This window comes from Zophobas morio, unplaced genomic scaffold (genome assembly GCF_036711695.1).
Source record: "Zophobas morio isolate AGI-343-1 ecotype UQ-CSIRO unplaced genomic scaffold, CSIRO_AGI_Zmor_V1 ptg000006l, whole genome shotgun sequence".
In the NCBI taxonomy this organism is placed as follows: Eukaryota; Metazoa; Arthropoda; class Insecta; order Coleoptera; family Tenebrionidae; genus Zophobas; species Zophobas morio.
In genome coordinates this window covers 12,090,763-12,117,588 of record NW_026972111.1, presented here as the reverse complement: position 1 = coordinate 12,117,588, position 26,826 = coordinate 12,090,763, and the positions used below count along the sequence as shown (strand labels likewise).

Here is a 26,826-nt window from a genome sequence, read left to right as displayed (position 1 = left end):
ATAGACTTGCCAAAAACTGCTCTTCGCTGATGATCTTAAACTATTTTTGACAGTTAATACGATACAAAGCTGTCAGCTTCCACAGGACAATTTACAGTTATTATCTAAATGGAGCGAAAAAAATCGTTCATTCTTAAATATTAACAAATGCGTTGCTGTCAGCTACTCCAGAAAAGAAAAACTACCATCTACAAATATTCAATTGATTGAGTGGTCTTAAGCAGACTGGACTCATTCAAAGATTTAGGCGTAGATTTGGCCTATAAATTATTCACTTTCAGAAATCATATCCTTGATTTTGTCAGCAAAGCTTACAAAATGCTTGGTTTCATTTACAGGAATTATTCCGATTTTACTAATGTACAAGCACTACTTAATTTGTATGATTCGTTAATATGCTCTGGGTTAGAATATGCTACTGTTATAAATTATAATATAGTATCCTATTTATTCTACCTATGTACATTTAGTTGAGTCAGTACAGGAAGTATTTTAAAGTTGTTTCATTCCTGGTCGACGGTGTTTAACCTCCTCAGGGATATGATCACATCGCTCCGCTGGCCAGATTTAGTTATAGCGTTCTTCAATACTAGGCGTTTCATTTTTATTAGTACTAAATTCCTACATAGTCTTCTCATCTGCAAACCCGAGTGTATTCATTTGTTGAGTAAAATTGTAGCTCGGATTCCTAGATTTAGTAATAGAAATTGTTTAACGTTTTACTGTATGTCATGCAGAACTAATGTCTTAACCAGATCGCCTGTAGTACTCATGTGTACCTAGTAGTTATAATTTAATTAATAGTTTATATGACATCAACTACGACTCGTTTAATAATATATATTTTGGATGTTATACTTCGTTACTTTGAGAATTGTTAAAATAAATTAGTGGTCAGGTAATTTTTAGAAATTTTTAATTAATATTGTTCGCCTATTGTTCACTTCATTTTTATTTCACTTTAAGTATGTATCGTTATGTCTACACCTGGTACATTTCTTTTGTCTTGTCATTTCATGTAATTGGGTGCTTAACCGTTGGGAATAAATGCATTATTATTATTCAATAATAGTAATAATAATAATTTGTTTTTTTTTCCAAATTTGACCAAATTTCAATTCACTATATTGTGATGGGTATCTGCAATCGATTGGACTTTCATTATTCAAAATAATTTTAGAGTCATCTTATTTTTCTCTATTGATTTCTTCATTTCGTAACATCACAAAAAACTTAAAAATTGTTCAGGATGAATCTGACGACAGTGGCTAAATTCTCATGTTTTCTGACCGATCTGTCTAAATTGACGTTTTGTTTTTGTAAGTGAATGTCAAATTGACGGAAAAAAATTTTTTGTAATTTTTCTCGAACTTAGACGTGTGAATTTATCATGTATCGTTGGGTTGGTGCCCCATTTTTTGAACATTCTATATATACTACTTGAAAAGTAAAATATATAATCGTGAAAATAATACTTGAGTAATGCATAGAGTTTCACGGCCATATGTTTGTTCAATAGGTACCATATTAACCCTAACAAATGAATAGATCCTTCAAATTTGATGTTTTTTCTCCCAGAAATAGAGTGACAAAATTCAAATTAACATAAAAAAAACTTGCGGCTGCGACTGAAGCAAAAAATAACATTTAATAGCATCAATACTTGTCATTTAAATAACTATTGCGTGAGTGTTTTGCTCTTTGATAACAAAGAAGCGATTAAATAACGGACCGTTGTTTCCGCAGGACTTCGGCGACAATGTTAGCTGTCACCGGTACGGAATTGGTCTAAATAAAAAGACATGGTCGCTGGAAGTCATCAACAGTAGCCGAAAGTTATGCTGAAGTAGAAGAATATTTTTTTAGATTTAATGTCAGTTTTATTAAACTAAGTGCTTTGAAAACGACAAAAAAAGTTAATATTATCCAAGTAGTCACAAACCTCCTCATGTAAACATAAGCGGTAATGGTAACTCGTAAAAGTACGGTAACGTCAATGATTTCTATGATATTAATTAAACTTTACATTTTTTAATTATTTAATTTTATGGTTTCGAATTTGTACATACTTCTAGGAAACTAATTTTAATGATTTACGACTATTAATTTGTGTACTAGAAGTATGACATCTCAGTGAGCTGTTGTAGAAATCACTACTGTTTTGTAAACATTTTATAATATTAATTTTTACTTTCAGGGTAAAGCACCAGTAGATCCTACATTTTCGCAACTATAGCAACAACCCCTTCACTTTTCATTGGTATGTGAAACTAAATATGTATACCATAATGAATGAGATATTATGGTGTTAATATTGTTTTTGACAAGTTTTTACAGAAATTTATTATTTTGAGATTTTAACAACGTCTGACTGTTATTATTAAGAATTTGGAAAGATCGATACATTATCGTCAATATCGTCAATATCATGCATTTAGTTCACAAAAATATTTTTCATAATGTTCTAAAAAGTCCGCTTTAAAAAAAAATAAAGTAATACGTTACTTACTACAATACAATACAGGGTGATTTTTTAAATTTCTGCTCTAGTTACCCATGAGGCTTACGTCAGCAGTGAAACATGTTGTGTAACTTGAACTTGTGTATTTTGGGTTGCTTGAATATCCAGCGTCATTTCGAAAAAGTTAGGTTATTCAAAATTAAAGTTAGGTTACTCAAACTAGTCGTCGATGGTAGGCACAGGTTGTTTTTTAACGCCGGGGACACGAAATAATCCAAAGGCGTCAAATCTGGTGATCGAAGTGGCTAGATGTGATCATAAAATTGTCATCAGAAAATTTCCATAAGAAATTTGATGTCGTTCGTGCTGTCTGAGCTGTTGCGCCGTCATGTTGAAGAAGCCAATCCTCAGAATCCAGTTGGTCAACGAATTTTTGCAGTCATATTCCTGAATAGCGCAGCTATAATTAGCTCTCCAAACGAAATGGGTGTTTCCATGAAACAGCAACCCATACACCTATTTACAAGGGTTATGTTAAAGTAATGCACAAAATTTATAAAAGTTTTTGAAAAAAATGCAAAAATATGTCAAGCCTCTCAAATCACGTTCCATCGTTTGACGTGTCAGAAAAATTGTAGGTCAAATTTGTAAAAGTTATGACGTCATCAATGATTTTTTAAATGACAGGCTATAATTTTGATCCAATGATTTGATAAAGCTTATTTTTCTACGTATGAAAATGTAGAGGTTACACAACAAAAAAAATGGAGAAAACTAATAACAAATAAACATGATTAGATTTGTTTCCAACAGGATGGGGCACCACCACATTATGGCGTAATTTTGCATAATTAATTTTATGGAAGGTGGATTGGAGCGCGGCCCAAAGGTCTCCGGATTTGACACCCCTTGATTTTGTTTTATGAAGACATTTAAAAAGTCGTGTTTACTAAAGAGACCCAATAAAGTAGAGGACTTGAAAGCATTAATTCGTCATGAAATGACTGGTATAAGTCCACAGAGTATTTAAAATTCCGTCAATCAGCTCTACCATCGTCTGGGTTTGTGTCAGATGGTGAATGGGGAATAGTTTGAACAATTTGTAAACATAAAATTTTACTCCAACGTATTGTTCTGTTTATTTAATATTTATCATTAAAATCAAGTTTATTTTGTTTGTTATTAATTTTCTCAATTTTTTTGTTACGCAAGCCCTACATCTAACTATATTTTTACATGCAGAAAAATAAGCTTTATCAAATAATGCAACGACAATTATAGCGTCTCATTTAAAATAGTCATTAATGACGGCTTAACTTTTACAAATTTGACGTAACATTTTTTTCACTATGTAGAGGAAAATAAAAAGCTTGACATATCAAATTTGGATTTCACAATTAAATGCGACTATTTTTCTTAAAACAGAACGGTTATGAACTGATTATTTTTCAGTTTATCCACAAAATATAGAATAAGTTTATAATAATTTCAGTAATTACATTAACAGAAATGCTGCGACAGGTTAAACGTTTCACACGAACAATGTTTTGAAATCATGTTCATGTTCATGTCAAGTTTGTGGTTAGTCTCGTATTAATTATATTAATGACATATTTATTCACGTGACTTGTTTCATTCACAAACGAAGCAATTTGTTAAGTTGTAACATTTATGTTTTATTTAGATTTATTCAAAATGTGTTTACATTTAAAAAAATCAGTTGTCATTACATTGAATAAATTAAGTAAATTATTTAATTGCTGCTGTTTTTAACCCGGCTAGCGCCTCTTTGAACTTCAGTCTCCATTCCGCGTACTAGTTGACAAGTAACTGTACAGAATTGAATTAACATCTACTATCGTTGCTTCGATAACCTTGTATACTAATGACAGATCGATAATACTTACTGCATTGTAACAATTACTGAATGCCATTAATGTGCAGTACTCCCCCAATACAATGACAACGATGGTGATTTTACATTAAACCGCATTACCCACATCGACGTACAAATATTCCACCATCTGAGACAACCCTCGCATTCTTATCACCCTCTTTTGAAATTCCTCTACATACAAATCTGTTGTGAAAAACAAGTTCCAAGTTTCACGTCTCAAAGTTCCCGAACATCAAAGACGAGCCACTGTTTACTGGTGATATGGTGGAGGCGCCGGGTCAGGACCGTACGCACACAAATTCTGTGGATGTCAATCAAGAACATCACATGAGATCTGAAAATACGTTTATTCACTAATTTGCGATACAATTATCAAATCTTGGTTGTTTATGTAATCTGTATTTTACTGCCGGCTTGACCTTAAACCTGATCTATTTTTAGTATTCAACGGAAGCGTCCAGTTTAAGACACTCACTATTTACTTCACTGTAAGAGCGTCTGTTTGTAATTTGATTAAGTCGTTGGAGAGGCGTTCATTCGGTTAAGAAGCGACATTTGGCTTTTCTAATTGTTGTTAGTGCGATTCTACACAAATAAAATAAAAGTGGGCTGTTTTTTAAGCTTATAACAATATGTAGTTAAAAATGAACTGGTTAATTTTTTAAAGTGTTATTAATATATAAAGCGTGTAACTATAAATAATAAATACAGGACTGATGAAGGTTTTATATTTGTGCTGTTGTTTCGTTGTATAATTTAATAAAATGGATTACAGTTATGGTTCACGGTTGAATTTTAGAAATATTTGGACAACTTTTATTTGCCGTTTTCAAAGTTAATAATATTTTTCAGTGAGAGAGCGTGAAAGTCGTGGCAAATATTTCGAATTTAATTATATTCCACTTTGAATTATTCGCTCTTGGACACAGTACTGAGGCTTGGTTTTATTATATTTATTAGGCTTACATTTGTAATGAATAATATTAATAATCAGACAGAGTAAGTAATAGTGATTATAGCTTTAAATCAACTTCACAAAATTGATTTTGAGGTTACTGTAGGATATAACTGACTTGTAGGTATCCATGAGATCGTCTTCTTTTTATTTTATAATTTATTTATTAGACGACTATTATAAATCTAGTCTGTTTACGTCCTCAATCACGTCCATGAAGTTTCATTTTTTTATACTTAAATGTCAAAATTATTTGTTTGGACTCACTTGTCACTTCTTTATACTCTGATGTCGGGAACTTACTTTTGGACTTCTGTTTAAAAATCGCCGTTTTTTGAATTTTCGGTCTCATCTGATTTGTCAAACTTCAGAACGGCCGAAAAAGTTCTTCTTTATGGCCTTGATACACAAATAACTATTATTTTCTATGTTTGTGTGTTTCTATTAAGTTAAATTTAATGTATTTATTTTCTAATATTACTGCTTGCCTCTCAACAGCCGCTTTTGCAGAATTCAAAACTCCATCCGTACATTATAAGCGAAACTTCTGTAATTTTTCTTAAAAAATCAAACGACTACTATAGTAAATGTCACAATTTAAGTTTATTACTTAAGTAGTAAAAAAATAAACGTAGTACGATTTCTGAAGTTTTGCAAGCGCTGAAAACAGTGGTGACAACCCCGTTCCAAAATTTCCATAAATAATTCAAATATTGATTATTCAATCTATGTACGTGAAGCAAAAATTTCAACAAAATTTAACAAATATGTGATAATAAATTGTTTAAAAAATTGCCCTCGCAGTTATGTAGTAAAAGTTGTGAAAAAGTTAGATTTAAAATTTCATAGCCATTGATTAATAATGGAGATATTACATTCTGAAGATATATTGACAACACTATAAGAGCCAAACGTAGCGACTTCTCTTAATTTTACGATATGCAACTCTTCGAGTTTTCATTTTAAAGTTTTTCAGTTTTTACTATTTTCCAACTTTGGATGCTTCAATTTTTCGATTTGCAATTTTTCGGTATTCAATTTTTTGACGATTTTTCAAGTTTTAAATTTTTCAACTTTTCGTTTTTCCAATTTTAGATTTTTTGGTTTCTCGAACTTTCAGTTTTTGTTTTTTCAATTTTTGATTTACAGTTTTTCTAGTTTTCATTTTAAATGTGCAATAATGATTATAATTTCTAAAATTTTACTTTAACAGTTTTTCAATTTTACGATTTTAGAATTTTTCCATTTTCAATTATTCTATTTTAAAACTTTTTAATTTATTCTAATTTTCAATCTCTCGGTATTTAATTTTCCACTTTTTCGATGTTCCAATGTTAAGCTTTTCCACTTTAGAATTTTGACGATTCTATAATTTTCCAAATTTACAATTTTTGGGTTTTTCAATTTTTTGATTCGATTCGTTTTTCTTTCTTCCCAATTTTTCGATTCATTAATTTTGTTCGATGTTTTGCCGATTTTGATTTTTCAATGTTTCAATTTTTTTTTTCTTTACTTTGTAGAGTTGCAGATTTTCAATTTTACACTGTTTCGATTTTACAATTTTTGTTTTTTTTCAGTTTTTTCACTTTTCATTTTTTTTCCGATTTTTTAGGTTTTCAACTTTTCGAATAAAAAAAAACGCGACGGATTGATGGACGAACAGGTAGACAGACATACAGACAGATGGGAATGTCAAAAAAATATGAAAGTAGCAATTCGTCGATTCCCAAGCTCACGCTCGGGAAGTAAAAATTTAAAAAATTAATTACAAAATACCAAGAAATATATTTTTTTTTTAATTAGGCGAGTTACCAAACTTTATGGTGGTTTTTTAGAATAATGCAGAATATTGTGTTTGTATCAATGCAAGGCTGAGTTTTCGATAGCAGAGGATTCAATTCACTGTTTTATTTAGAACTGGCTTTTTGACAAAATTATTGAATTAGGCAATTTATTTTATTAACTGAATCAAGAATGACAATTTTCCAGAAAATTTGTGAATATATAGTACTGTCATTGTTACAATTACATTTCACTCATCCAAATCGATATACGTGCCTTTGCTAGAATGTTGATGACGTCATTACAAAATTTTCTGATGGAAAAATAATGAAAGATGAATACCTTTACTTTAGTTTACTGTACTACAAACATATCTTTTATTTTAGATTATAAAAATTTTCGAAAAAATTCGATAAATTGTGTTGTACGTACTGTACTACTGTACTTCAGGGGCGAAAGAAGTCTTATTTAATAATCTTGGAGCAATTTTTTGTACTGAGAAAATTAAAAAATACGATCAACGGCAGCAATGGATTTTTGAGATTTTATCTTTGATCGTTGCATTTTCACATCGAACTTTCAAATTGACGATCAGATTGTCAAATTGACAAGACGAAAATTCTATCAAAGATAAATCTTCAGAAAACCATGACTATATTTGATTGTGTTTTTTTACTGCTCTGTAGGTAGTTATGTGTTTTTCGATGTTGCATGTGTAAAAATAAATGTTTTAGATAATTATTTTGATAAATTAAAATTTTGATTTAATTCTTAAATAAAGATTCCCGTGTTTTTTACCAAGGTATATAAATACTTTAGAACTGATAGAAGCAAATGGGTTGCAAAGTAACGATTAAATATTGCCGTACTTAAAAATGTGTGGAAAATGAGTCTTCTGTTTTTAAAGCGTAGTACAAGTTATTAAATTTTTCAAATTAAATATTTTGTATATTTCTACATATTCTGATTAATTTCTTCTTAGTTTTTATTTAGAACCACAGTTTATTTTTGAATTTACAGTGCGGTGTTGTCACTTTGGTACAATTTCTCAGATTTTTTTAGCAGTGGAAGTTGTAGTCACACCTGGGGTGAGATTTTGTTTCTACAACGATAAAATATCGGTACCGATAAAATATGGTCGTCTTTTTCTTTCGCACCTGAAATTTATATTTTCGTCCTTGTCATTTATCGCTTCGTATCGTATCGGTAGAAACAAAATCCCACCCCAGGTAACATTCACTACAAATTTTATTCAAAACTTACCTATCAACTTTAAGTCGCTTCGTTTGATTGTTACCTTTAAAAACAATTAACTGCAATCAAATATTGTTAATTTGGACGACCACAACACTTTCAAGTAAATAATTAATAATTATCTTTCTTCAGAACAAAAGCAGTTTCATACAGAACCAAACGATTCACTTCATTGAAAACTAGGAAGCCTTTGCAGAAAAAAATAGGTATTCGTTCGACCTGAAAATGGCAAAATAAAAAATGTATGTATCCTTAGTTGCTTGGAAAGCGGAATTTCTTCTGTCCTGCAGAGCATGAATCGCTGGATGTGATCTTTGATTAAATTGGGTTAATAATTAACTGTTTCTATCGAGATTTTCAAAGAAAGGCTTGAAAAGCCTATCTGCCTGAGAGGAGTTTCCATTTGCACATTATATCGGAGAAACTCTGAATATCAATTTCCTTTGGATTGTCAAATAGTTAACTCTAGATTTCACGTTTACAAATAATAATAAAACGTACGATTCAGTGTCATTTTAACACCTTTTCCATTTTTACTGCTGTCTCCGGTGTCTGCGGTGTACTATATTTAGGAGTAATTACTTAATGCTATTGAGCAAACATGAAAAACTACGGAGATCATAGAAAAGCTAAATAAATGCAACAATCGGTAAGATTCCCAGACGTCTTTGCAAGTATCAAACAATTTTTCCGACCATTAGTTTAATCCAATTGGTACTGTATAGAGAAAATATGTAAGCAGAAAACAATAGTCGTGACAAGAATAAGAAAACCCCGAAAGGAAATTAGCGAATATTTTTAAAACGCCTTAATATAGGACACGAGTAGGTACGAGTATTCGTTAGGTATTCTACCACTTCTCTGTGACATCCTCTTTTCAAAAATCACTGCAGAAAATTTATTTCCCGAATGTCTATTTATTTCAACTGTCAGCACAACGCCAGCTGCAGCAGTTTTGAAATGGGTTATCTAATATTCTCTACGATTCCAAGGCTATCAGAGTTATTATATTCCTGTAGGGAATCAATTTCCACAATTTAATATAAATAAATATTGCTGTCTGTTACCCTTTGTTATGTATCGTACCTCCTTTTGTGTTATGAGTAGTCGATGTTTAAATAAAATGACAGAGATATTTTTTTAAGGTCTTGTTAACGTATTTAAATAGATATATGTATTTCATACAAACAGTTCTGGGTTAATATAGGGTGCCCCTGTGGGTGATAAATTTTGAGGGGCGGCAAATTGTGGATACGTTCTCCCACAATTGCTGATTTCGAAAAGTCTAACCAATCCTTAAAAAAATATTGTTTTTGTTACATTTTTTCCGGGAAGTTCATCATCCACAAATTTTTGAGGAACGATGTTACTTGTGTTGAAGTTGATGTTTATGTTACCAACATAATGTAATATGGTAATAATAATAAAAATTTATTTACCCAACGATAAACCCAATTAGAGGGCAAGTATAATACAATAAATGTCTTAATAAATGTTACAAGAAAAACTAAAAAAAAAGAATAATAAATAAACATAAATATAAAGTATCCATGCACATTTTAGTAACCTATGTAAAAATATCGCTATACAGTTCATTAGCATGTCGAGATATTCCAGCCATTGGTGAGTTCTTTAACAAATTTGTTCTGGACTGAGATAACGCGAAAGTAGAAGTATATCTAGCACTTAACCGAGATACATGAAAGTTGACTTATTCCAAAAGTTGAGAACTATCCAGTTTGTTATGCATCAATTTCCACATAAAACAAGCACCATGAATCTTACCCCTTGCAGAGAGTGGTTGTAATTCATGAGTTTGCAATAAATAGTTGCAGTCAATATTGCAAACAGGATAAGTACCAGAGATTTTAAAACTTAGGAACTTCATAAATCGACGTTGCACTTTCTCGAGAATAAGTTTATGTCGCAAATAACACGGCGACCAAACAACTGAGACATATCCGTTCACGATCTTTATATAGTAGGGTTGGCCATGAAAATCTAGTGAGTTTGTTGGTATTCGATGCAGAAGAATAAAAATTCCCTGAATTTTTTTCGTTAGGTTATGTTTTATTAAATTAAAGGTTAAAAAATATGCCAGAAATATAAACATTGTTGCCGATACTTTCAGTTTTCAGTAGCAATGACCAAGTTAACGGTATCCATTTCTTAGAAAGCATAAAACTTTACGCTATTTAAAACAGTTATTCGGCTTTTTGTAGGTGTTTATTTCATATGTAAGGCACAAACACTAAAATTTCACTTAAACATTGTTTTCATATGAATGGGGGTTCTACATTCTGCTCGCCCACTCTTCTTAGAAATGGAAATTTGCACTTTTGTGAACAGCCTGTTTCCATATCTTCCAACTTCTTTTTTCACTTTTCTAAGATTACTAAAAGGGTTGGTAAAAGGCAACAACCTTGCTCTAGTGCTTTGATGGGTTTAGCTCTTCTGAAACATTTTTCCGGCTTAAATTGAATGATTTATCTATATAGCTATTGCTAATGCTTACGTAAGTGCTCTTTATTTGCTTTTACTAAGTACTTCCAAACGCTTATTAATAAGAACGTTACTATACGCCTTCTTCAGGTACATGAAGAGTTACAAAAAAAAAGAAAATGCTTAAAATTTGGTGCAAAGTAACAACGTGGATGATCTCATTAAAATTATACTTATTTTGTTGTACGTCAGGTAGTTTTTCACATACTACCTTGGTAAATTTAAAACGAAAGATGTGTAAAAATATCACCCCCCGACAAGCTACAATTCACTCCATTTCCATTATTTCGCTATGAAAATCTGTATCATCACCGTCATTTTCAAATTCAGATTTTGAATCAGATTTACCTAGCGAAATAATGAAAGGAGGTATAGATTCGTACGAAAGATTTCCCATATTTTTTCCCCATCTGCCAAAATAAGTTTTTCACAATGTTTACAAAAATTTTGCACATGCTTGGAGTACATTTAGAAAGCGCCTCAAGCCATAAATTAGACTACTGACAGACAAAAAACTAAATCATCAAATCAGTTTATCCAACTTAACGAAAAAATATCAAAGCCTACTTTACTATATAAAGATCGTAAGTGGATAATACTCCAGTTTGCTCACAATGAACGCAAAGTAGAGCGATTTAATGAACTGCGAATTATCAAAGTACCTGGACACACGCATCAGAAGACCCAAGGATTTGAAAGCGGAAAGCGCCAGATTTTCAATATGTTCTACAAAATTAACTTCAGTGTCAAATAAAATGCCACGATCTTTAACTTTATTCATTCAACTCTGACCGTTTATCGTGTAGTGTGTAGGGAAACTGTAGATTTTCGTTGTAAACGTTATATAGAAACATTTATCAATATTTAAATTCAGATCGTTTAGTACACACCATTCACGAATGAAGTCAAGCTTGTGTTGCAAATGTCGACCAGCAATTGTTGTATACATTTTTAGATCATCAGCATTCGTTAGTTTCTTACAAGTAAGTGACATAAGTAGATCATTAATAAAAATAATAATAAATAGTAGGGATTCCAAGTTGGAACCCTGAGGTACACCAGATGCTGCCGTATACGGATTTGATTTATACCCATTATATAAAACATAATTAACCCTGTTGCTTAGGTAAGATTCAATTAATTTCAAAAATCGTGGGGCCATGACAAAAGAAGAGAGCTTGTTGAGTAAAACACCGTGATCAACGGTATCAAATGCACTTGAAAAGTCAGTATAGCCAACATCTACTTAACCTCTTTTTATCAAGTTTCTGAGACATAAATTGGGTAATGGTTGTGAGATTTGTAATGGTTGATCTACCCGACAGGAAACCGTGCTGATTAGACGACAGATATGACTGGGTCTTCTTACCTAGGTAAAGCTGTGTAGATTACTCTTTCAAAAATTTTAGCAAAATTAGAGAGTATAGAAATAGGACGATAACTTTGTATGTGAGTTATGTCACCTTTTTGTGATCAGGTGTAATACGCGTATGTTTCCATGTGTCAGGAAAAGTTCCTGTAGCAACTGATAAGTTAATGATAGTAAGAGGGTATGCTAACACATATCTGGCTGTAAGAAACTTGGCATGTGATCATCACCTGCAGTGTTAAGTATTATTAGGCAGACTTGACAAGATATCCAAGATATGCTGTTCAGTAACCATTTGTAAATTAAAAGGTAGACAATAATAAGCAGACACACTAGTATTCTGAAGATAAATATTAGAGAAATGATCAGCAAACGCATTGACTATCTCTAAGGAAGCAACCAGCGTTCAAATAAAAACGACGTCAAGCTGGCTTTGTAAATGTGAATTTAGGACTTCGGAATGATTGGTTCACATTTCCAAAGCCAACTTGACGTCGTTTTTATTTGAACGCTCGTTGTCATAGCAAAGGTCATTTTTAAACCTAGATCCAGGTATTCTGGTATAGCCCTGTTTGATGCGGAAGTCAAAAATTTTCTTCGGATTTTTCTTAATCGATTCTTCAGTTTCTTGTATGTAAGACTTATAGGCTGATGAAATAGGCGTTTTAGTTTGCAAGCGTTTCTCTTAAATTCATTAAGAAAATAAATATCGTTTATAACTTTTCACTTTCGTCTGTAATATAGTCTACGTTTAAGATAATGTTTGATTTCATTTGTAAATCATGGAGAATTTGCATTTAATAAATCATCGTATAATTTGAGAAAATTAGCTTTCCGAAAATTAAGTCTGCGCTCATGAGATACAGGAAAATTAATGTAAGTAATGTTTGTGGAGAAACTACTTCGATATCAATAGATAAGGATTTTGTTGGATTGGATTAATTCTAGTGTATTATAGAAACGACTAAGAAATATAGCTTTAGGAGAGAAGTTTTTGCAACAAATTTATGGATATTATAGTCACCAATTATTAGAACAAGCTTATTGACAAGTAGTATTTCCAAATGTTCAAAAAGCAGTTCGCTGTCATTAACAGACAATTTCGGAGGGATATAAACTATGATACTAGAAAAAGCGAAAAGTTCTCACCAGTACATCTGCAAACAACCAAATCAACCAACAGGATCAATTTTAAGATGATAGTAACATCTAGAAGCTCATAGTTAACATGATCACGAAAACCAAATAGGACACCACCTCCATCAAATTTATGAACAGATGATAAGTTCCTGTCACATCTAATTAAATTACACTATGAGGGTGGAAAGAGTTCCGCAGTTTTTACAGAATCATTCAGCCAAGATTCTGTTATAATTATGATGTCATAAGATAACTGACAACAGCTGGTGTAGAACATATAAATTTTAGATCTTAGTCCTCTAGCGTTTTGGTAATAGATGTTAAATGATTTTGAAACATTATGAATTTGGTTGGGCTTGTTTAGTTTAAAGACGATGCAGATATTATGGGAGGAATATCATTTTGATATATAATGCGTAAATTTGTTTCACCTTTACTTTTACATTTGACATTTTTATAGTTCATCAACTGCATTAGAGTACAATCTATCGAAACTGATGTGTTGCTAAATTGTGACCTTTTTAATTTATAAGCATTTCGTAAAGCTATTGAAACCTTATCTACAGACTAGACAGTATTTCGATAGGATGACGATTACCTTTAGAGGGGGCAAATTTTCCTAGACGGTAAAACGACAAGTTGTATTCAGTGATGTTTACAATTTGAAGAATTCTGGGCAGATGGTCTTTATCAGCATTTTCTTGGTCTTTGGCTGATACACTATTTTCTTCACATGCAAAAATAATAATCACGTTCTGCAGTGTCCTGAATCATTTTTTTTGTATTCAATAACGAAGCAGATGGGTTTATAGTAACCTGTTGTTCTTCTGAACTCAAGAAATGTCTGGAAGCGGAACTCGCGATGGGTATTCCAGAAAGACCCCGATTGCCGAGTATCTAAAAGAAAGTATGGGTTTAAATAGAGGCCACCGTCGGGAACGATTATTATTCAGTTAACGAGTCGAGTTGAGTGAATCCAGACAGTGGGTCGAGTCTAGTCAAATCCATTTCAATCAGAATTATTGTGTACATAATAGCTGTGTAATCAGTCGTGTAAATTTGAGTTACCTACTAAGAAATAAATTGTTGAGTTTTACTCACGCCGATTGTGATTGCGATCAACGTAACACTAATAAGAGCTCTCCACTGATACCAATTTCAATAACTGCACTTGTGTATCTCACTCAATAATTCACAATTGAACGCAAAACATGCCCATTCGTGACCGTGAATATATATAGATAAAAAAAAGAAATCTTTGCAGTGCTAACAATCACGATTAGCGATCTTTTGAATGGCGACTAATATTTACGTATTCAACTCACCGCTGAATCACGTCCTAAACTTGTATTTTCAACAGGATGGAGCACCACCTCACAAGGTGAGGAACGTAGATATTTTTTTAACAGAAATGTTTTAAAACTGTTGGGTAGGGACTAGGGGCCCAATAAGTTGGCCTCCAAGATCGCCTGATTTGTACCCTATTGATTCTTTCCTTCGGGGTGTAATAAAAAATGATGTTTACTTTGATGGATGGAGAGACAAAAATGTCAAAAGTATTTCTGCCACAAGGTGAATATTGAGCATTTTGAGGGTAATCTTTGAAGTTAAAAAAATAAATGCAAGGACAAGATAATTTGGGCTCACAGCGGTGGTTCCTATTAATCCGGCCCTGCATACAATGCAATATGCATAAATCCTAATATCCTAATATAAATTCATATTAAATTTAGAGGGCGTGTTATGTTACCACATAGAAATCTACAAATCTCTACGACAATCAATTTTTCACAGTTTCACAAAAACGGGATCCAAATGGTAATTGCAGTTGTTAATAAATAATGGCTTAGATTATAATTAAACACTCAAGTGTCTGTAAGATCTCAATTAAATTGCAAAAAACGAGTGATAAATGTGTATTAATTTCGCGAATTTTATATTTTGAAAAACGTGATTAAATATTTATTTAGTATCAAGAATAGAAAATCGAGAAACATGTGCATTCAATGTTTTGAACGAAAGATTGTATATTTATTTACACATTCTGATATGAATCCCATACCATTAATTTGAAAGGTTATTTTTGAAGTGACAGTGTATGGAGCATTGTTTCTGAAATTATTCATCGGACTGTACCTCTAGCAGTTTTCCATTTAATTATGTATCCCTTAAAGCTCCTGATAAATTTGATTAAGTTCAGATCTGAAAATTTTCAGCAACTGCAACAAAATTAAGAACCACTGAAAAATACAGGTTAAACATTGTATTCTGTAGGTATGTAGCATGATCTCTGTAAATTTAAAAATTTTCGAAAAGCTGATTTAGGTATTACATTTAACGAAGATGTCGTTAACTGGTCAACATGACGGTGTAGTATTGAAAAGCTTTGAAAATTTTATATAGCAGGTGAATACCTATTTAGTAGTAAAAGAACGCGGTTAACTCACAACAAACAAGATAAAATAAAAGTCTCTTTGTGGTCACTTTTCGCAATTGTTGAAACATTAATAAAACGTTTTGAACATGATCTGTTTTTTAAATCTGTCCTGACGGGGTTATATTTTATGGTCCTCCCAAACAAAAGTAATTTATCGCGTAATAAAAAAGATCTTTGTATCAATAACTCAGTGTGATTTAAAACGAGGGTAAAACTATCACTTTATATAAAAAGATGAGATGGAATTTTTTTTTTGAAAAACAAATTTCCAGGTTTGTTTGTTCTTGGGTCGTAAAAGGAAACGGAAACCTGTTTTCGCTTCAGTTAGGAGTTTGGCGATAATTTTAATTAAATTAAAAGGATTATCCGAGATCAAAAGCGAATCAAGCTCGAACAATACCTACTCGATCCAGAAATTGGCTCCAATTCATTTCATTAAATATTTAGTCGAAGAACAGTAAATTTAATTTTTCGTTTTTAATAAACTGAACCAAATTGTAAATTTATGCGAAAAGTTAGTTCAGTTTATTCGAAAGCCTTAATATTGGTAAAACTTGGAAGTTCAGTAGTTCGGTATTTGTAGACAATAAGAAGACAAACTGCAAAACATGTTATTAAGGAATATTAAATTCTTGTCGGGGATGTTGTTTTAAATTTAAGTAAGAAATGTGATTTATGACGGTGAACGAATAACAAAGGATTTGCATGTTCTTGGCAAAGAATTCAATTTTTGAAAGTTCGTAAAGTTTTAAATCAATTTGCAACTTCCAATATTTGTGTTGAATTCCTGTTTTTGCTGAAGAAATGTGCCATCATCTTGTTTGTGTTTAATTTTTTTTTGAAAACTTAATGAAAAAATAAATAAATTATGAATCGTATATACAGGATGGCTTAATAAGCGCGTCGTAGTTTTATTCTGACACTCTCCAGTCTTCTCGCGACTTTTATTGGTTTTTAATTAAATTTTCTCGTTTTCATATTTGCCTTTTGCTTATACCCACTCTTAATTATTACAACGCTTCTAGTATGGGTTTAAAGTCATAACATGAAATATTCTCTCTAAATAAAGCATCTGGCAAATAAAATTAGCTTTTCCGTAACACTCGTTCCTCCATTTTGCAGGCGTTTTAGTAAAGTTCAGAGTGTAAATTTGTAACTTTATTTACTCATTTCTTAACTCTAAATTACAGAGAGGCTATACTTAAATGTCGTTCTTTATCACGATATTTCGTCCTTTATTGCACTCAGTTTATCTGGTAGCTCTTTTGTTATTGCATCTAAGTTTCTTATTAAATCCGCTGCATATCTCATCCATTAGCTAATTAGTGAAGATGGCAAGTAGTACACATAGAAATCCAAACAGCAAAGTAACTTGAATGATGGCTTTGTGTTAAACAATACTGCTGATTTTTTCTATGCTGCCAATCCAAGCAATTATTTTTATCAAAGTTTTAACAATTCATATCAAGTTGGATACTTTTTAATTTCGTTATTTCATAATTAAACAGTCGAGATATCATATGCAAGACTTGCAGTTTTAGAAAAATTATGTTTAACTATTCAAGTACAAATGTTGCAACCGTTAAATTTTACAGTTTTCTGTATGCGATGTAATTTCTTTCTGCTTCGTTGCGGTTTTTCCTTGGTTCTTCTGTATTTCCCCCTTGATTGAAATGAAGCGAAAACACTTGTTGCTCATTCAGTTTTTGCAGTAAAACTGTAATCTCCTAACACCATGGAAATGACCTGTGCAGACTAAATGAGAAAGCTCTTACGGTAATAGAATGAATTAAATCCTAAATGACCATACAACCCACTTAATTCAACCATTTTAATCAGCGTCTGGGCACAACCTCTAATACCTCCTTTTCCCCGAAAAGAATCGATACAAAGCTGGCAGGATAAAAGTTATCGCTATACTTTTTCCAAATAATCTGCCAACAAACACCGACAAATTCATCGCAAGCTGGAATAATGTGATAAGCAGAGTCTGGTTCAGTTCATATTTTAGACGGAACACGGCGCCAGTCGTAAAATCCGTGAAAATTTTCTTTTTATGGAGGTAGAGCAGATCGAAGCAACGATCTGACACCGCGCAATATGCCAATTTAAGCCATTTACCGGTGAAATCCTTGAACTTCAAGAGTGGAGTAAGGTGAAGTTCGAGTTATAAAGTGAGACTACGGTTATGAAAGAGAATGAAGGAGATTGAAATAGCTCGTAATAATAATTAAGGAACTGGAGACGAGGTGTCGTTATCATTGGGTGTCGTTACGCAAGGTAGTGGAGTGAATTTTGGGTGATATTTTGACAAAATGTTCAACATTTTCGGCAGGCCGTGGTAATGAGGGATGCTATAAAATTTAATTCGGATGGACTAATTTAAAGGACGGGTGTCATCTAGAAAATAATAAATTTGTATAAACTTGAAGGTGGCACTTTCCGGTGAAGCAGTTAATTTGGAAATTTCTTATAGTACGGTTTTAAATGAAAATTTATTTATAAGATACATCAATGTTATCAAGATTATTAGGTTATAACAAAAATGATAGGATTTCTAAGGGTTAATTTTTTTTGTGTCGGGCAGTTTAAGTATAACACTTGGTTTATTACTGGGAAACTCAATTTAAAAATGTGTATATAATTATATATATATATCAGGATCATCAGGTCATAACAAAAATGTTAGGATTTCTAAAGGTTAATTTTTTTGTGTCGGGCATTTTAAGTATAACACTTGGTTTATTACTGGGAAACTCAATTTAAAAATGTGTATATAATTATATACAGTCATCATAAAATATTGTAGTTAACTCACCTATGAAAAACAACTGAAATTTTTCTCGTGCCGCTAATCACCAAAATGATTTGAACTCGTTTGAAATGTCACGAACGTCAAAACAAATCTGTCAAATGTGTCAAAAATTGAAATGCCAGGTTTGCGGTTTAATTTCATTTTAAATAGACACGAACATACGTCAGAGCATTAGCAGAATAAATCATCTGGTCTGTTTTGCAAAGAAACAATAATTTTTCAAATAATGAAATCCAAAAAGTGAGGTTAAATTTATCGAAACCAAAAAACACGGTAATTAGTTAAAAAATTACATTTTTGTAGGTACTCTGAAGGTAAAAATTGTGGAAAATCATGTAATGGACAAAGGTAGAGCAAGTCTTATCACAATTAAAGAACAGTACCAATGTTTTAAAATGGCAATGAGTAGTTTTCGCATTAAATAATTTTGCTAAAGTTTGATCCCGCTAAAGTTCGGTTTGTAAATTGCGTTGTCGTTTATCCACCCAAATATTGAAAAATCAAGTGGGGTCAAGTCGGGGGGGCACACTGGATTTGCTCTTAAACTTATTATGCGGTCGCCATAAAATTCTTCCAAATATCTTAAATTTTTTCTTGTATGAGCTGTAGCACCATCTTGCTGAAAATAACCGTACTTTAATTGTTCGGGCAATAATTGATTCACAAATATATCCAAAATTTGCTCCCTGTTTCTCGTCGCATTAACTGTCTGTTGAAAAAATATCGGACCTATGAATCGTCGTCTGGAAGCAGCTAACCACACATCAACCTTCACTGCGTGTAATGGTGTTTCTTCAAAAACGTGAGGATTTTCTGTACTCCAAATTCTGAAGCTCTGTGAGTTGACGTAGCCTGACAGATGAAACCAGGTTTCATCAGAAAAGAACGACAAATCAAGAATCCTGTTATCGTTGGGGAGAAATGTGACGGCACAATAACACGTTGGTAAGCGAAGAAAGATAAGCGGCCTCATGGTCTAGTGGTCAAGATACCTGCCCGGCAAGCGGGGGGCGTGTGGTGCGATTCCCACCGAGGCAGCAACATTTTTCTTCGCTTACCTACATATCAATAATCTTTCAAGAATTACCTACAACCGTTATTTTTTATCAAGTACTGAATGCTGCTAAATATCAAACTGAAATTTCAGAGCCGTTTGTCAACCAGTTACATGATGATGACTTGCAGAACGGATTTTTTCAACAAGATGGATTTCCAATTCATTGTACAATGGACTAACTGAAATATAACGAGCGTTCAAATAAAAACGACGTCAAGTTGGCTTTGGAAATGTGAACGTAGGGCGTAGTTTGATTACATTATTTTAACTAAGAATAACTTATTTCATTAGTGTCACTGCGATTAACACATAATGGTTTTCACTTCCGAACAGATTATTTTCATGATAGAATTTTATTTCCGCAATGGGCGAAAAATTGAAGGTACTTTTTAGCTAATTGCTGGGACGAATTTCAGAATGAGTTGGCTAAATCTTTATTTGAAACTGTTTCGGAAAACCGGCAGCTTGACGCGAAAAGAAGGAAGTGGTCGGCCAAAAAGGCGTACTCATGAACTAGTTCAAAATGTGCAACAAATAATGAATAATTCTCCCAGAACTTCTGTACGTGTTCTGGTTCAACAGACAGGATCGGTTAATTAGCCTCGGTGCTGAGCACGAATTCGCTCCAAGATCCTGTGAGATCACTCCTTGTGACTTCTTTCTATGGCTATTCATCAAAAATTCTATTTTTCAGGTTCCAATGAATGATCTCGATCACCTTCAAGCACGAATTATAGAGAAAATCTACGAAATCAATAACAATCCCGTTATACCTATTACAAAATGTTTTTAATTCTGTTAACAGAAGATATCCAAATTGTCACGAGCAAAACGGTGGTCACTTCTATAGCAGTTATTGTTATGAAAAATAAACATTTCCTTGGCACTAAAACTGCAGTGTGTAATGGCATTGTTTTAATGACATTTGACATAACCTAACATTTACCAAGCCGTACGTTCACATTTCCAAAGCTAGCTTGACGTCGTTTTTATTTGAACGCTGTTTAGAATTTCGAAATTCCTTGACAACCTCGTTCCTGTGATCTGACAACTTGTAATTTTTTTCTTGTGGCCTCATCTTAAAAACACAATTTTTCAAACACTGGTCACAAATCTGGAGGACTTACAGCAAAGAATTGAACAAAAATGTCTAGAGATTAATAACAATCCTATTATGTTAGAAAATGTTTTCAGAAATTTTGAGAGGAGGGTTTTACGATGCATTGACGCAGAGGGACAACATTTTCAACATTTATTGTAATATCAAACCAGTTTTTAATATAAATTAAAAAAAGTCGTATTTACTCTCCTCACTTACTACATTGGAAAAAGTAAGATTAGATTAGACGATCGATGACAGCTGTCATCTATCATAAATTTGAATTTCAGCACAGAAATACTTAAAAAGAAAGAAAAATCAATGGCAACTTGATAATTTTTTTAGATGAACACCTGTTATTTTTAAAAAGGTTTAGGTCATTTGTATGTAATTAGTAATTTGAATATTGAAACCAGTAAGTCGAAGAATAGAATGGGTCCACAGTGGGTGCCTTGTGGTACACCCGAGTGAACATTAAAAAAGAAAGAAATACAATCCACATTGCTCATTGCTTCAATCAAAAACGATTCATATTCTAACAAATTAGAAAATATAGAGCAAAAGTCATTTGAACGAAGTAACCAAAGACTGTAACTACTTGGATACTATAGAGTCAAGTAATTTTGAAATTGCGGATTGATTGCAAACACCGCTATAGATATCAGTTTCATTATGCTGCGCTGCCTTGATTTGAAAATTGAAACCAAAACTATGAAACTTCCTTTCCGCATTTCAGTGAAAACTCCTTCCTGCAAAGATGATTTAAATAAATTGAACAGATGTAGGGTAAATTTGCAATTTGTAACCACGAAGACTAGGAAGTGTGATCAAAAACATTGGTAAGTGTGATATTTGAACTAACACCGTTAATCTGAGAATACGTCGTAAAACCAAACAGAAATTTTCTAGAGTCGTCGTCCACATATACAGAGGCAACATTTTTCGGAAAGAGATTATTTATATTTTTTCCTTTTTTGTGGATTGATTGCTGTAGCGCACTTTTGTGGCACCGATGTAGCCCCCCATTTGCTCAACAATTAATTGTGTTGCTGTTAATTTATTGGAAAATTGTCAAGAGCTAAGAAGTCGTTGTTGCACTCTTCTTGCGTCAATGGAAATTTTAAATGTGAAAATGCACGACAACTTACTATTGACGCAAATCGGTGCGTTGATTTAACGCAAGTAGCCAGCTTGAAATAGCCTTTTATAAGAATTGGTCCATAACTGTGATTTCATCTGGAATGCAATTATTCGTTCTCTTGTCTGGAACAAACTTCCAGAAAAACTTGGGTTCGCTTGAGATACTCAGTTTCATCTTAGAAATGTGAGCATCATGGAGCTGTTGATCGAGGTCTTTACAAGTGGCGTTTGCCAGATTTTGACTTCTCGAGCGTATGTATGCTAAGGAAGTATTGTAATAATAATAATCCGACAATAATTGCTACTTCCAGGTTTTCTCTACATTTCATGACCCCAAGAGTACAAAAATGTCAGTCTTGTGTTTCTGCCTGTCGGTCGCCTATGGTCTGTCAACTGTCCGTGTTGATTTTTATTAGACAGATAATCTCTAAAACTACTGGACCAACTGCTGTCAAATTTTATATATATGTTGGGAACATTGCGTATATGGTAAAACGCTAACCAGAATTTGTCTGAGCATTCCCACCAACAATGGGATGACGTCATCCCCAAATTTTACAACAGCAAATGTTTAAATTTTACAAAATAACATACTCTTGTAGTTGTAGTCTTTAAATCCGTGTTGAGTTTTTACCCTAATCGTTCGGATTTTTGGAAAAAGAATTAAATAGTGTAACATTTTGCGATTTAACCTTGAAACTGCAAAATTGAATGGTCTGAAATTTTACAAATGTTTTAAGGTAAACATGGTAAAACGTCCAAAAAATGATGACGTTATTTCACAACATGACTGAATATGAAAATTGTATAAAAACATTTTACAATTTAACTTTGAAATTGTGTGATACTAAATTCTCACAATACTGGCAACAGCTACCCAATCAAAATAATATTCGAAACGTTTTGGTTTATTGCTTAAATTAATTAATTTAACGGCATCTGTGTAAAGAGAAAAGTCAAAAGAACATAAAATTTGATTGCTTTTGTATCCTCAAAACAGAGGAGAGGACTAAGCATCTAACCAACTAATTAATTAATTAATTAAAATTTAGAGATAACTGTAGAGACGTCAGTTTTATTATGGTGCGCTGTCCTGACTTGACAAATGCCGCCGCTGATGCTTGTTGTCTGAACGTTCTAACCGTCGAATTCTTTCTAAGTATAAACATAAACAGTTGAAATTAAGCATGTATAGAGAATATGTTTAATAAAATATAATAATCTTTGTCAAAGTTAAATATTGTACAAGTTTCATAGTATAGAAAACAAAGACAAACGGAAGATGCATACCTCGATAATGGAGAATGATGAAAACATTCAGAAAATATAGGATCTAGTGCATGACAAACCTTTAAATTAACAGTATTAGAAAAAATAATATCAAAGTCTACACCTCTGCCATTTGAGATACTATTAGCTTGTTGTAAGTTCATAAATGCACTAATTAAACACATCCCATTCCATCCGAAAAGGACAAATTAAAGTCACCAGCTATGCTATAATGTAGAGTTAGGAAACTTCTCGGAAAATTTACAACAAATCAGCACAATAATCTCCATAAACGTCCAGTAGCAATACAGACGGAATGTAAATTCAACCAACAATAATATTCAAATTTTGTAAATACCGGGTGACTATCAATGATTGAAGCAAATTTTGTGTTGGCAATTCTGAAGTATTGGCATCCATGCTAATACATCAGTTCATACTTGTTAGTTTTGACTTGGGTACGCATAACAAACGTGTTGATTGGTTGAGACGATGGCAGCCATCATAAATCTTACTTTGACAATCAGGCGTGGGTATGCTGTAGTAAAATTTTAAATAAGTTGCCAACCTGATAAAGAAATCACGGACATTAATAACCACTCGGGACTCAACAAGACAAGATGAGAAGACAAGATGACAAGACAAAACGAAAATATTTTTTTTACCGCAATAATCACACCACACCCAGGGACTTTCTTACCAGTAATAGAGTTGCGGTATGTCCGAAAAAATTATAATTGTTTAAATGAAGCCCCACCTTAGAGATATTATGACAAATCCGGATTGAGAAATAATCAGATCATTATCCACTAGAATTAACATTAAGAGAAAAATCTTTTAACATTGAGTTAAGACCATCATCATTCTAATAATATTACTTAATTTATTTATTTTTTAAAAAATCTCATTTCTAACTGTATTACGGTATAGCTACACTATATTTCGGTTAGATCGGGTCTAAAATGATGTTTTTGCCCTCCCAAGACTAAAATCGATATTTTAGTCCCTGTAAATGGGGACTAAAGTGGCTCTTTTTGACCCTAGGGATGAAAAGTGTTTCCATAACAACCAAACACTGTTTAACTTAAAGTGGTAATATAAACACATCGAAAAGGGTTAATATCGCGATTGATGATATGTAATTTCGAATATTTTCTTCCAATTTAAAATTTAGCATCTATAGTCCCGAGAGGGCAAAAAATAGTATATACACCATAAGACTAAAGTGCTCGCTAACGCTCGGGCACTCATCTCCACTTTCGGGATTACATCGTGCACTTTAGTCTCTTAGTAGGTATATGTATAATAAACTATTACGACTGTAATTAATCTTACTGTCATAGATAACCTTAACAGAGGGGAATATAGTTACCGATGCGAATAACTTGGGATTAGGAAAAGAACCAAGAAGAAGGACGGATGCAACTTCTTTAATGTCATCTTCAAGTTTTTGAGCAACAGAAGAGGCAGGAACTTCAACGATATTAAATAACAAACCATTAGCTCTACGCTATTTGCACTCTTGAGTTTCTGACATAGTACTCGTACTATTAAAATCAGAAATATTATCAAGATTAGAATTAGATCTTTTGAATTCTGTCCATTCCTCTTGAATTACACGAATATTATTTTCAACTATTGTCAGCCTGTCTATGATGTTCTTGAAATTACTGTGAATTCGTTCAGCAGAGATTATATTACTAGTACGACACGAACATGACACATAAGAAGATTTGTCAGTAATTATATCAGGTACTGTTTTTACGAACTACTGCATTGTGCGTTCCCTCGTAGTGACTTAGTAGAAGAAAACAGATCGTATTGACGAAATCACTTGATGTAGAGTTGCAGTAGTTCAAAAATAATGCAAAAAATATTCACAGCTAATAAAGTTTCCACAATTCGGAAAATAGCTGATGATTTCGTTCTTCGACCAACAGAAATAGTTTTAGGCGAAAGTAAAAGATTTTACAAAGTTAAATACAATTGATGATGCTTAGATCCGAGTATTGTGGAAAAAATAAAATCGGCTTCCGAGTATATTTATACAACTTTAACCACGAATTCAAATAAATTATTCCACGCTGAACATTATTCGTATTAATAGGTTAGACTGAGTTTATAGAATCTGAGAAGTACGTAGCAACTACACTTAATTTTATATTAAACCATCCTAATTTCAAGCGGAGCTTCTATGACCCTGGGTTTCGTTTTGACAAATTGCCTGCATACCCTGAAAAATTCCGTTTCGCATTTTTCAAGCATGCATTGCTTAGTAAAAATATTCGTTAAAGGGGAATTATAAATAATTTTTTGTTTTATACAGAGCTGAAAATATATCTTTTGGGATAAACTTATATTAAATAATGATTTCATCTAAAAATCATCACATATTATTGATGATAAACATTTATAAAACACCTACGGGATTTAACATAAACATTCGAGTAAATGAAAGTAACTGAATAAGTAAATATTTTGTCAGAACTTGTATATATACTTGTATTATTAATCGGTTAGAAATCTGGTTTTATTAAAAATATTTAATTGCGACAGAAATATCGTCCATTTATGGTTTGTTAAATGAATATATCTTTAGAAAAAATATATTTGAAAAAAGTGCCCATCCTTTCCAGGGATGACTCAAATACAAATTTTGTTGATCATGATTTGACAATATGTCTAGTATAAAGTACTTCAATTTTTGTAATATAACTACCCACAAACACAAATCAACTTATTCACGCGTCTCACTAAAACATCCATCAAATCTGACACCTTCTGCTTACCATACTATCAACCATAAGCCGCTTATCAGCTTCATACTGACACGATATTACTTCCGGCAAAAAGCGAATCACCTAAATGCTATTATGAAAACGCGTCTCATTTTATCAACATCACACAACACCTCGCACTAACTTGAGGCTAAATTTTTACCGAAGTGGCATAAAACGACGTAACGATGACGTCGCTAGAGTGCCTCTATCTAATACGGTAAACAGAGATTTTTATGAAGAGTGGATTTAAGGCACTCGATGTTTAAATGCGAGCTTATAATCAAACAGCTATACACCGTATCAGACAGTGTATTAGATCCAGACTGTCGAAGCAATTTATCTGAAACCTCAATGGCAGCGACAAATTAATATAGCAGGATACTGAAACGGAAGACCGAATAATTGCAGCATTATTCCCCATTCTGACGAGAATATCTTTGGCGTGCAGTTCTAATTGTAAACCTCAATAGTTTGACATAATGACTGGATGAACAGTGCATCAGAGAAAGCGGAAGACATCATTTGTTTGAAATCCACCAAATTATCGTCTGCTGAAACCGCTTATTAGCCATAAACGTCGACAAAAGAACGTCAAATTATAATAGAATTTCTTTGTTGTTGTGGAATTGTTTGGCGTTCTAAGATCGTTTTTGAATGTTCGTCGCGACCGAAAGTCGTTCTTATCTTCAACACAATAAAGTTTTAAAAATTTGAAATGAGATTTGCAATTTATAACGAGCGATTTTAATATCTTAGGTTTTTTTTCATAAGTGTTTGATATGAATGACCCAGGCTCTGTTAGTAAAACGCTCAGAAATAAAAAAGTCTCTCAAAAGAATGAATTAGGTGTATTCCTCCCAATCTACATT

At 32.6% G+C, this 26,826-nt stretch overlaps 1 protein-coding gene across 2 annotated transcripts in view; it reads left to right on the top strand.

Annotated features, from left to right (window-relative positions):
• The window catches only part of LOC135123626 (bombesin receptor subtype-3-like), a 294,643-nt gene that overhangs the window by 71,036 nt on the left and 196,781 nt on the right, over window positions 1-26,826 (top strand). The window contains exon 2 of one of the 2 annotated variants that reach the window (XM_064048446.1): window positions 2,198-2,260. The exons of the other annotated variant lie outside the window; for it this stretch is intronic. The gene's annotated coding sequence lies outside the window, so the exon portion shown is untranslated. The remainder of the gene's footprint in view (window positions 1-2,197; window positions 2,261-26,826) is intronic. 2 annotated transcript variants of the gene reach the window in all.